Source organism: Culex pipiens, chromosome 2, assembly GCF_016801865.2.
Source record: "Culex pipiens pallens isolate TS chromosome 2, TS_CPP_V2, whole genome shotgun sequence".
NCBI classification, from domain to species: Eukaryota; Metazoa; Arthropoda; class Insecta; order Diptera; family Culicidae; genus Culex; species Culex pipiens.
The window spans coordinates 51,054,918-51,067,384 of record NC_068938.1 but is presented as its reverse complement, the minus strand read 5'-3'; the positions used below and the strand labels follow the sequence as shown (position 1 = coordinate 51,067,384).

General features: G+C 39.1%; 1 protein-coding gene across 1 annotated transcript in view; it reads right to left on the bottom strand.

Annotated features, from left to right (window-relative positions):
* The window catches only part of LOC120423131 (cyclic nucleotide-gated cation channel subunit A), a 308,588-nt gene that overhangs the window by 234,205 nt on the left and 61,916 nt on the right, over positions 1-12,467 (bottom strand). Inside the window, exon 2 of the mRNA XM_052708887.1 lies at positions 7,064-7,325. The gene's annotated coding sequence lies outside the window, so the exon portion shown is untranslated. The remainder of the gene's footprint in view (positions 1-7,063; positions 7,326-12,467) is intronic.

The following is a 12,467-nucleotide window of genomic DNA, read 5'->3' as shown; positions in this document are numbered from 1 at the left end:
AAAAACCTGACCAAGTAACGAGAAAAATCCGTAATAATCTGACAGATTAAAATCTAACAATGGAGCACCCGCAGTCGAGCAGTTTTTGACAGTTCGCTCCATAAGAAATACTTTGTAGAAAAAAGCAAAAACTGCTCAAATGGAAATGCTCCATTATGAATATGAATGGAGAACCCGCAGTCATTTTGCGGGTGCTCCATTCAAAAGCTTGTGGAAATCTGATGGTATCATTGATTTTCGGCCTCAGAAAGGGTAAATCAACATTTTCATTGAAATAAATTATTAATTTTTTTTAAATTTTTGTCGACTTGTTGATTTGAATCAAAAATTTGTTCGAAATTGGCAAAATGTGTTAAAACTGTCGAAATCTGTCAAAATCAAGCACAGATAATGGTAAATCTCTACTCTGGCTGACAATGGAGCACTTCCATTCGAGCAGTTTTTGCTTTTTTCTGCTCGACTGCGGGTGCTCCATTGAAAAATCTGGCATTCCTAGATTCAAATTTCATGTTGAAACAATTAAACTATGCTCAGAGTTTCTTTTCATACATGGCGCTGCCCGTACAAAAATACCATCAAAGGAATAAACAACGTTGACTTTTTAGCTGTCGGTCACTATTGCTAGTACCAACCACTAGTGTAGGAATTGATTAGGAGTTATACAAAGAAAAACACTGAAAAACGATCATGAATATTACCATAAATGCCATAATTTAAACCATTCGTCATTTGATAGTATTTTTGCATGGAAAGTCCCCAAAATTGTATAAAAGATTCAAAATTGCTTTTTTTCGTGAAAAATGTATCAGAATGTACATTGTACCTACGATCTAAACCATCTCTGAAATATTTGTTTAAAAAAACACGAAATAACACAAAATTACCAAGTTTGCTTTGTAAAGATAAAAGTTTAGTTCAACATGAAGAACACTTTTCCAGTGACGATATGCAGTTATCCAAAAATGACATAAACTTTGTAAAAAAAATTGCAACGGTCTAATTCAATAAAATTAACGTTTCTTAATCCAAACCACCTAAAAGGACCTGATAAAAATAAGTTTATGAATAAAAAACCTGATACAGACTTTTCCAGAAAACATGCAGACTCTCATTTGAAGCAAAGTGGCAACCGGGCGTTTTGCATCTGGTGCCTTTTGAGGTTGTGCAAAAAATCACCCTTTTTTGTATCTACAAAAAAAAAGACTTTCATAGCATAACTTTCTTATTGATCTCATTTGACTCCAAACCGGTCATAACAAGGCAAACCCGGCCAAAATCGATTCAGCCAGTTTTGAGATATTTGTGTGGAATAGGGTGTCCAGAATATGGGACTTTTTCTCAAAACCTCACTCCATAAGCTGAATATTGTTACTTGAGCTATTTTAGGACTCTGGGCCAAATATGGGCAAAATCGGTCAACATTTACCAGTCAACATATGGTCAAAATCGGTCAACATTCATTTTTGTATGTAAAACATTTTTTTCATCAACTTCAGGCTCGGGTATCAATGAGTTAATCGCAACCAATTACGCTCAAAATTTGCAAAAATCAAATTAAACCATCTACATTACCGACCCCCGGGTCTTTTGTGGTCTCTATTGCAAGTTTCTGCTCGAACCTAGGAATCCGAAGGCTTGAATGGGGAGAGCACCCAAACCTCTTTCTACTCCAAGGAACCTTCCACCCCAGTGTTTGAACTGACGACCTTTGGATTGCGAGTCCAACCGCCGCCAGCGATTCCACCGGAGTAGGCTTGGCTTGGTGTGTTGTTTGTACTTATGGCATGGAGACGACTCCTACACTTGGAATGACTTAACGGCCTAACAACCAAGGCCGGGACCGACATTTTACTTCCTCATCCGATGGAAGGTTGCAGCAGATGGGAATCGAACCCAGAATCATCCGCTTACAAAGCGGACAGCGTAACCATTCGGCCACGCACTGCCACATTTGCACAGATGCTTAAAATAACCCAAAAAACCGTTTCCTGCTTGTGGAGCAGGGGGTCATTTTTTTCTGAGCACCCTAGTGTTGAAAGAAAATCGTGTACCTACAGATATTTGTTCTGAAAATGATTCTGAGTCGATATGTATACGTGAAGTATATCTTAGAGGTATTTTTAGGAAGTTCAATTTACGAGTGATTTTATAGCCTTTCCTCAGTGAGGAAGGCAAAAACATTTTTCCGAAACTGTAACGTCTATTTCTGATTTGTGGAAAAAGAATTACAAATTGTCAACAACTAAAAAGTGCAAATTTATTTAAAAAAAAAGGTGCAGGTGGTTATGTTCTACATGACCAATAAGACAAAGAACTTTGTACAAAACTCTAAAAAATCATTCTATTGTTATTTATATTTTTTAATTCTTTGCCAAAAATTTCAAATTTCATGTCCAGTCTCAAAAACGACATTGCCCCAGGTCGCATGGTCCGATAAATGTCCCCGGTAGAACATTCCCTTAGGGCAATGGACACTCCGGGTGTGGCCAATCCTGTCAAAATGGCAATTTTCATTACCAGTATCAAAAACCATGAATTTTGATACCAATATTGCCCCAAGTCGCATGGTTCGATAAAATACCCCGGTCGAACCTTTCTTCAGGGCATTGGCCACTCCGGGTGTGGCCAATCCTGCCAAAATGGCCATTTTCATTACCAGTATCAAAAACCATGAATTTTGATACCAAAATTGCCCCAAGTCGCATGGTTCGATGAATGTCCCCCCGGTAGAACCTTCCCCAGAGCACTGGCCCTCCGGGTGTGGCCAAAATCCTACCAGATTGGTCCCAACCCCATTGCCCTAAATCATTCTGGTTTTCGGGTAACCGTCCAACAATCTTTATAAGAACAGAATTCCTCCCAAGTTGGTTCACAACCTGTGTCTATCAATGTGTGGATGTGTGTGTCTGAGTAATAAAATTACCACTGTGGATCCGTCTTTGACGAAACCTCGTAAGGTACTGAAATTTTCTGAGGCTATCTGTTAGCTTAAATAGTTCGCATGAAATGTGGCAACCATGGTGCAACATTCTCGCGTGAAAGTTCCACGACAGCAAGAGAAAAGTCAAAATTTGCACCATGTTGCCACAGCCTCAGAAAATTTCAGTACCTTACGAGGTTTCGTCAAAGACGGATCCACGGTGGTAATTTTATTACTCACACACACACATCCACACATTAATAGACACAGGTTGTGAACCAACTTGGGAGGAATTCTGTTCTTATAAAGATTGTTGGACGGTCACCCGAAAACCAGAATGATTTAGGGCAATGGGGTTGGGACCAATCTGGTAGGATTTTGGCCACACCCGGAGTGGCCAGTGCCCTGGGGAAGGTTCTACCGGGGGGACATTAATCGAACCATACGACTTGGGGCAATATGGGTATTAAAATTCATGGTTTTTGATACTGGTAATGAAAATGGCCATTTTGACTGAATTGGCCACACCCGGAGTGGCCAGTGCCCTGCGGAAGGTTCTACAGGGGGGGGCATTAATCGATCCATACGACTTGGGGTAATATGGGTATCCAAATTCAAGGTTTTTGAAACTGGTAATGAACATGGCCAGTTTGACCGGATTGGCCACACCCGTAGTGGCCAGTGCCCTGGGAAAGGTTCTACCGGAGGGGCATTATTCGAACCATACGATTTGGGGCAATATGGGTATCAAAATTCATGGTTTTTGAAACTGGTAATGAAAATGGCCATTTTGACCGGATTGGCCACACCCGGAGTGGCCAGTGCCCTGGGGAAGGTTCTACCAGGGGGACATTAATCGAACCATGCGACTTGCATGCAATATGGGTATCAATCAGCATACCCATATTACCCCTAGTCGTATAGTTCGGTAAATGTCCCCCCCGTAGGACCTCCCTCCAAGGCAATGGCCAGTCCGAGTGTGGTCAATCCGGTTAAAATGGCCATTTTCATTAACAGTTTCAAAAACCATGAATTTTGATACCAATATAGCCCCAAGTATTATGGTTCGATTAATGTCCCCCCGGTAGAACCTTCCCCAGGGCACTGGCCACTCCGGGTGTGGCCAATATCCTACAAGATTGGTCCCAACCCCATTGCCCCAAATCATTCTGGTTGTCCGGTGACCATTATAACAATCTTCATTAGAACCGAATTCCTCCCAATTTAGAGCACAAACTGAAATTTTCTGAGGCTAAGTGCTAGCTTAAATAGTTCGCATGAAATGTGGCAACAGTGGTGCAACATTCTCGCGTGACAGTTCCACGAAAGCAGGAGACAAGGAAAAATTTGTAAAGTGCTCTCAGCCAATCAGCAGCCGGGATTTTTCCTGCATTCATTTTTTATTTTCATCTTAACTTTTGAATACTTTAACAAAGTTTTATCAACTTTGTGAGGTAGTCAACTTTCAATTTAAGACTTCCCCTTTCGTTTGGTGGATAAAGCATGCAGATTGCTTGAATTGGGTGGAAGATATAAGCGTTCAAACAATTACACAAATCGTTACACTTTCGCTTCGCGAAATTTTGGATTGACACCCGTAGACAGTGCCCTTAGCCCGAGCAGGGGTAAATAACACGGGAATACCAAATTTTGGTATTACTTGGGCAAATAACAGCGACCAAAATGTGCCCTTGGTTGCCCAGTAATAGATGGTAAAATACCATGAAATCATACCAAAATCTTGTATGTGTAAGGGCACAACAATACCAAACCATGTTATTCCAAGGGTAAAATAATACCTCAAAATAAAACCATTTCAATACCAAGTTGAGGTCTTCTGGATTTTTGAACATTGCTTGAATACCAAAACTTGGTATTGCCATGGTTTTATTTTTAGGTATTCCCGCGCCCTTGGAAAATCATATTTTGGTATTTCTGTGGTCTTTCACATACATGATTTTGGTATGATTTCATGGTATTTTACCATCTATTACTGGGCAACCAAGAGCACATCATGGTCGCTGGTATTTGAACAAGTAATACCAAAATTTGGTATTTTCATACCATTTTTAGTGCAGCAGTTGCAGTTAGTGAAAAAACGGAAATTATTCATATGCAACAGCCAAATCTACTCACCTGATGATTCCATGTTGTTCTTAGTGATATTCTTCACCACACCGAATGCATTTGTCATTGATGAACGGCCTGTGCTTGAAGTTCTTGAAGCTTCTGAAAAATAACAAGATTGAAAAATAAGTATTATTAAAATGAAACTCAATTGAAATTCACCAAAATTCATTAATCTGTCGATTGACTCGTTTTTCAAAGTATTTGGTTATCCCGACTTAGAGATATTTCAACGTTTTTGAAAAAAATATTAGTGGGTATATCACACTAATTTTTAAAATCATCTTTAACATTTTTGGGTTTCAAGTCATTTTAGCGCAAAATAAATTAACTCGTAAATTTTTTTTAACAAATTTCCCATAGTTTCAGAGAAAATTGATGAAACCTTTCAATATTCAAATAATACCAAAATGTGCCATCCTGACTTAGAAATTTCCACAATTTCAAGTCATTTCTGTAGGGGGTATATCAAAAATGTTTAAAATCAAATTTGAAATTTCCGGTTTTGAATGAAAGCATTCGCTTTGAGACATCATTTTAGCGCAAAATTAATTATTTTGTCAAAATTGGTCAAAATTTTCCCATAGTTTCAGAGGAATTTGATAAAACACTTAAATACCAAAATAATACCAAAATGTGCCATCCTGACTTAGAATATTTTCCACAATTTCAAGTCATTTCTATAGGGGGTATATCAAAAATGTTTAAAATCAAGTTTGAAATTTCCGGTTTCGAATGAAAGCATTCGCTTTGGACATCATTATAGCACAAAATTAATTATTTTGTCAAAATTGGTCAAAATTTTCCCACAGTTGCAGAGAAATTTGATAAAATACTGTAATACCAAAAGAATACCAAAATGTGGTGTTCGATCATTGACAAATTCTGCAATTTTGCAATATCAAAACAATACCTTAAATTGGTATGATACCACATTTTGCTCTTGCATAATCCTTAAGACAAATTTTAAAGGGTCCAAGAATACCAAAACTTGGTATTGATACCAGAGAAAGGTATTATTACGCATTTCCCTTGTTATTTACCCATGCTCGGGAGGACAAAGTTCTTTGTTAAAACTGTACAAAAACGATGCACAATATATCTTTTGATCTGGTCTGCTATTAATCTGGTATGGACAATATCAATTTTCAAATTAAAACAAATTTCCTAAGCGGCTTAATTTTAGAAGAATCGCAAAAAAGAGACATCAATAATTCAACTATCCAAAAATGCAATACAGTCCAGAATGAATTATCTGTAGGTTTTAAAAATTTATTTGTAGCGGTCTTATATTTTCATTTAATTAATTCGAGTTCAGCCACCCCAAATCAGATAAATTACATTTAATCAAACGAAAATTTTCAATACTCCAACCCCACCACATTGGTCGCCATCTTGGTTTACATGTTCCCAGATCACTTGTTGGAGTCAGCTTAACTACTCAAAAATTACAACAACAACAACAAAATACTTTTCTTAATGCGATTATCCGAAGTCAAGTTTTTGCGAATTACCAAATTAAGCATTTTCCAAGAAAAATATTATTCAAAAAAAAATTTTTTTGGTAATCATTCCACCCAGTGTTGCTTTACGCCGGGGCATGTTCGTTCCCCAATTTAAGCTTCCTTCAACAGATGAGCCGAGGGCCCGGAAAAGCCGTGGAAACGCCGGAGATGCGCTTCCCGGCTCCTCTTCCCCCAGCACACTAGCACTCCGGACCGCGCGGACCCGCGAAATGGAAGTGCTTCCGGAAACGTGACTTAAACCCCAGTGCAGCGAACAGCACACTTATCGATTCTGACTTCAGCTGGGTTGGGGACTGGGACGGGGACGAGTCGTGAGGTTACATAAAATATTCCAGCCGTAAAATGTGCACCAGATTATTTCTGACTCGGGCAATTGAGTTTAATTTACATTTTTGAACTTTTTTCGGCGTACATTCATATTTTACAACCACGTGTTCCCGCCCAATCGGGGGGACGGGGGTTCCGAATACCGCATGCAGCAATTAATTACCTCAATTGAATTTGGGGGGCCTGGCTGGAGCGTTTCCAATTTTTCGCCACTTGCCGATTTGGCGCTCGACTTCGGTTGGGTGTGCGCCACTCTAGTTCACAAATAACTGAATTAATTGGACGACTGGCCGCGCATTCAGTAGTTGTTTTCGGACGCCATCGCGATAATCACTATTCATTGGTTTATTCAGTGGCTTTCGGAATGGTTGAGTTGCTTTTTGCGATGCGGTTTAGTTACTGTTACTGGAATTAGTGGCAATTATCTGTGGATAAATAGAAGAACAGAAACGACACTATATTTATTTTGCGCATTGTGGTGGAGAAATAGGATACAGTGTTACTAGAAAAAGCTCGACATTTATTATTCTATTCAGAATGCAGTTTTGTGTAAAAGACACAAATAATTCAATAAACTTTTAGAAATTTGTAATAACTGCCATTATATGGTAGATTTTACTGATAAATCAGCTAGATTTAAATAATTGTTTAACAACAAATGTTGCATGTTTAGACAAAAATAACACAGGCACAGGGTAGAGCAATAAGGGGCAGTTGCCCCACCATCCTCAAAAATTTTCAAAATTGGTCAGGGGGTGTCCATAGATGACGAAATTTTCGAAACGCTCATATTATTGGCCACCTTCCTTGGGGATCTGGGCACGCTAGTGATAAGTGGTACATAAAAAAACTATCATTTAACTATTCCTGCATCAAATATTGGAGAAAATCACCATCGTCAATATATCTTGCACGTTCTCTTCCATCTATGATTCCAAGCGAAAGCAATCAATTTCTATCACTTCTCTTATTCTCATCCACGCTCTCTCACCACTGAATCTTTTGTTCTCTCAGAAAACTCAAAGTTAGTAGAATGAGTGTGAAATATCATTATGAAACTTTCAGTAGTTATTGGAAATCATGTTTTTAGAGGATTTGATAAATTTTCTGAAATAAGAAATTTTTAGATTTTGTGTTTGTATGTAACCCTTTTAATAAATTTTCCACAATTAAAATTTCTCCATGCAAAACTTTCCTGCAAGATGCTCTACATACCACTGAAAAACTTAAAAATACCAACTAATCGATTCTCGTGTGCTCTCTAGTACAATCTAGATAGGAATCACAGCATGTTTAGTAAATCAAGATAATTATTTAAATGTACAATAGAGCATGTCTTGAATTCGCTGTAAAGTGACAGTCCCTCAAACATCAATCAATATCGAAAATATTAACCTTAAAAAGGGTTAAGCTCATAATAGTGTCCACTTTTGAAGGGAATAAAGGCATGAATTCGGATTGAGCAGAAATATTAATGGACTATGAATTTTAAATTTTCTGGGCGTCATGCGTGGTCGACTCCTCATTGCCATCTCGCGTTCTTTCAGTGCAGTTTTCGGAGAGATTGAGATACTCCGCGGTGAGAGAGCATAGTCGAGGAAAAGGGGAGGAGTGATAGAGAGAATGGCATCGCCGAGAATAACACGACACAAGAAGAGATCTCACAAGCTATAGTGACGGCCGCTATACTCTCGGATGTTTTTGGTGCAGAGATAATCAATTGATAGCTTTTCTATCACTCATTTGCAACACTGTTAGCTACTATTCTTCACAATTCGTTTTCTGTAATTCTGTTTCATTCGGCAAACTGTCCTTTCGGCAAAACGTCCCATTCAGCGAAACTGAAATTTCACGTCCGTGAACAAATTTCTTGCTAGAGCACAATTCACGTCAAGCCGCAACGCAATTTCGAAATTCTCGAAACGACTTTAGGCAGTGAAATTCAGTTTGCTTTCTACGCCGAATAACTTTCGTCTAGCTGTAATCACCCACGCAGCAGCTTAATTCACAAAAAAGAATTGCTCAGACTTTTTCTTGGAGCTGAAGGGCAACACACACTTCTTTTGAAAAAAAACATCTTTTTGGTAGGTTAAGTTTTTTATCTGGCTTTGAAATTGTTTGTTGCTAATTTGATGTTCACTTAAAACAAACTCGTCAGATCCGATCTATTTGTCTATGAAAACAAAAAAATACAGTCACGGAGAGAATGTATTTCTGATGTTTCTATCGTTTTCGCTCACGCCCACTGTTGGGTCCATCTTTTCCGGTCTTGTCTGCCAGATGATCCTGACTTTGGCTGGTTTTAGACGTAGGATGCTCGTGACTATATAGGAATATAAATTACACGCACCATGTATGAATGAATCGTACTCGGTCACCTTAACATTACATCACGTGAACTTAATTGGAAGATTCAACATGATTTTATTCGAACAATCAATTGTATCTGATTGAGACTTGATTAATACATTTTTCAAATCTTCACCAAAATAGGTACTTTCACCCTACAGTTTCATTTTTTCGTCATCCTGCCTAAGCCCGGTACTTATTTCGGGTATAACAAACGGAAGATGATCACGCCCAGATTGGTATTGAGCCATATATTGAACGGGTTATGGCGTCATTCATGGACCCGGCTGCTCGTCGGGGTGGAATAAGTGGACAGTGTCCTTACGTTTTGCACAATTTTTTTCCTGAAGTTCCAACGAAGTGGGGTGAGATTGGCCCTGGGCACATAAGTTCCCGGAGGAACACACACACATATTTGTCCCCAAATAAATCACAGGAATGTACAGCTTCGGCCCGAAAAAGGGGTCAAACGATAGAGGAAGTGGAACCGGTATATTACAATCAAGTTGTTATCTATCATAAAATTTAGTCAGTTTGGGCCGGCACGTTTCGGGTGATTTGTGGTAGTTTGGGAGGTTTTTGATCTTTTTGCAAGTCTGCTGCTACAATTCCTTCGGAAACTTGCGATGTCAATTTCGTTGTCGATTCCGAGCTATTGTAACTAGAAATTAATTTAGACGATACATTTTTCTTGGAAAAAATAATTGTAAACATGGCAATTCAAACTTAATAACCGTACAAACCTCAGTTCTTTAACCTAATCCACAAATCCGGACATTGCTCTTATCTCTACAGATCTACTTCTAGGCCATTAAAAAGATAATAATCTAGTGGGATTTGGTCACAGCTCGTACCTCATTCTTCTTGGATTTAGAACTGCACAAGCCTTACGACTTGATGAGTGGACTTTACCAGCTGTTGAACTCAACAGGACGTGCTGGGATATTTGTAAGAAGAAGCTACACAGTTGAAAAATATGATGTGAAATTTCCTCTTGTAATGTGTTTTTTTTTTATTCTCAATTTAAGTGGAAAAGTATAGTTACACGTAAACAGATGTAGATTTACACACTTTAGATGTACGATGTACTTTTTTTTTAAATAAAACGTATCCAAGTTTTCAGACAGAGTTTAATTTATTAACTGTGCATCAACGAAGCAGAATCTTCCTTCAGGTAAGGCTTACAAGAAAATCTTCCAAGAATGCTGGTCAGGAGCAGAGGGACAAAGCAGCAAGGAAGGACAATTAAAATCAGTTTTACGATCGTCGTCCTGAATTAAAATTAATGGAGGCTTAGGCTTCCCCTTTCCCCACCATGAAAAGGAGGAAGGGGGTAGCCCAGGATAACGGACAATTTGCACCAGGAGCCAGCTTAAAAGGGGACAGATTTCTACCTGGAGGCTATTGTCCGGTGACTTTTCCTTGAAATTTTCCAGTCCTCGGTCAGGTGCGTACACAATGGATTAATATTAATTTACCTCGTGGGGAGAGGGGGTGCAAAGGAGTTCAGCGCAGGGTAAAAGGTTTCAAGGACCCGGGGTGGGGACAATGTTCCGGAAGCTACCCGAACGGCCAGAGTGACACTTTAAATGTGGACAAAATTAATTGAAATCTACCGTCCTTGTGGGTCCATGGAATTTTAACGTCGAGTACATTTATGTAACATTCCCAGATTCGTAAAGTGAAAAGTCGATGGCAATTTATGATTTCTTTATAACCAAATGGAAACTGCACTTAACGTGTGACGTAAAAGTTTCGCAACTTTAAACTTTGGCCTCACTTGACACAAGTGCAAAACGGAATCTTTCCGACAGTTTCAAAGCACACTTTCTTGAAGTTTCTATATCTACCCCGCAAGCTTCTTGATAGTGCACATAAATACCTATGAGGATATGAAAAAAAGTTTCCACCAACTTTGCTACAGCCCAACCAACAGACAACCCCTGTCAACTTTGGAGCCATAAAATGACAAAACTTTGCGCCATTTCCCAAACACTCTCTTCAAGTTGAAATGCTTGCAGACACACAAACAATCACACACACATACACTAGACAGCGGCCGTGAATGACACTTGGGGGTGCAACTAGAACGAGCTGCAAAGTCAAAACTTTTCACTTTTTTTGACCACGTGCATTTTAATCTGTTTCGTTTTTTGGGTGAAATGATTAACCCCTCTACTGTTCTTTTTTTATTTTTCTGATTCATTTTTGATTTTAGTTGAATTTGTTTTAGATTTTTTTTTTATTCGTGCATTGTTAGTTTTAATCAAAAACATGTTCTGTATGGAGCATGGATAATGCTCACCATCCTAAAATCCGTCTACAAGTCTCTACATAGAAAAAAGTTACATGATAAATAATGTAAAGTTGCAAGTTGCATGGAAATTAACATCAAATCATATAGATTTTTTTTGTGCGGTTGGGATCGAACTCCAACTTAACATTTCGACTTTGTCGTGCTATCTTGTCGCACCCGCCATTTTGACGTTCCGAGAAAAATGCGTTTTAATGTTTGACCTTGAATAAACAAAAATGAAAGCACGCAATGTAAACAATAACAAACACGTTTTGTTTGGCTGACCATTATGTGCATTGTCCCGAAGATTGGTTGAAGTTGGTTGCTGGAGTCCCGAGCTATAATTACAAATGTTTACGGTAGTCTAACTTGTACGTGCGTCAAACGCGTTTTGACCTGAAATCCCTTTGACACTGGGCACTTACATAAATTTTCAGGGAGTGACAAGATAGCACGACAAGATTGAAACTACTTTCATATGTAAAGTGACAAAAATGCACGGAGTTTTTTCGGATATTGTTGAATATAGCAGGCAGTGCGTGACCGAATGGTTACGCTGTTCGCTTTGTAAGCGGATGATTCTGGGTTCGATTCCCATCTGCTGCAACCTTCCATCAGATGAGGAAGTAAAATGTCGGTCCCGGCCTTGGTTGTTAGGCCGTTAAGTCATTCCAGGTGTAGGAGTCGTCTCCATGCCATAAATACAAACAACACACCAAACCAAGCCTACTCCGGTGGAATCGCTGGCGGCGGTTGGACTCACAATCCAAAGGTCGTCAGTTCAAACACTGGGGTGGAAGGTTCCTTGGAGTAAAAGATGTTTGGGTGCTCTCCCCATTCAAGCCTTCGGACTCCTAGGTTCGAGCAGAAACTTGGAATAGAGACCACAAAAGACCCGGGGGTCGTTAATGTGGATGTTTTG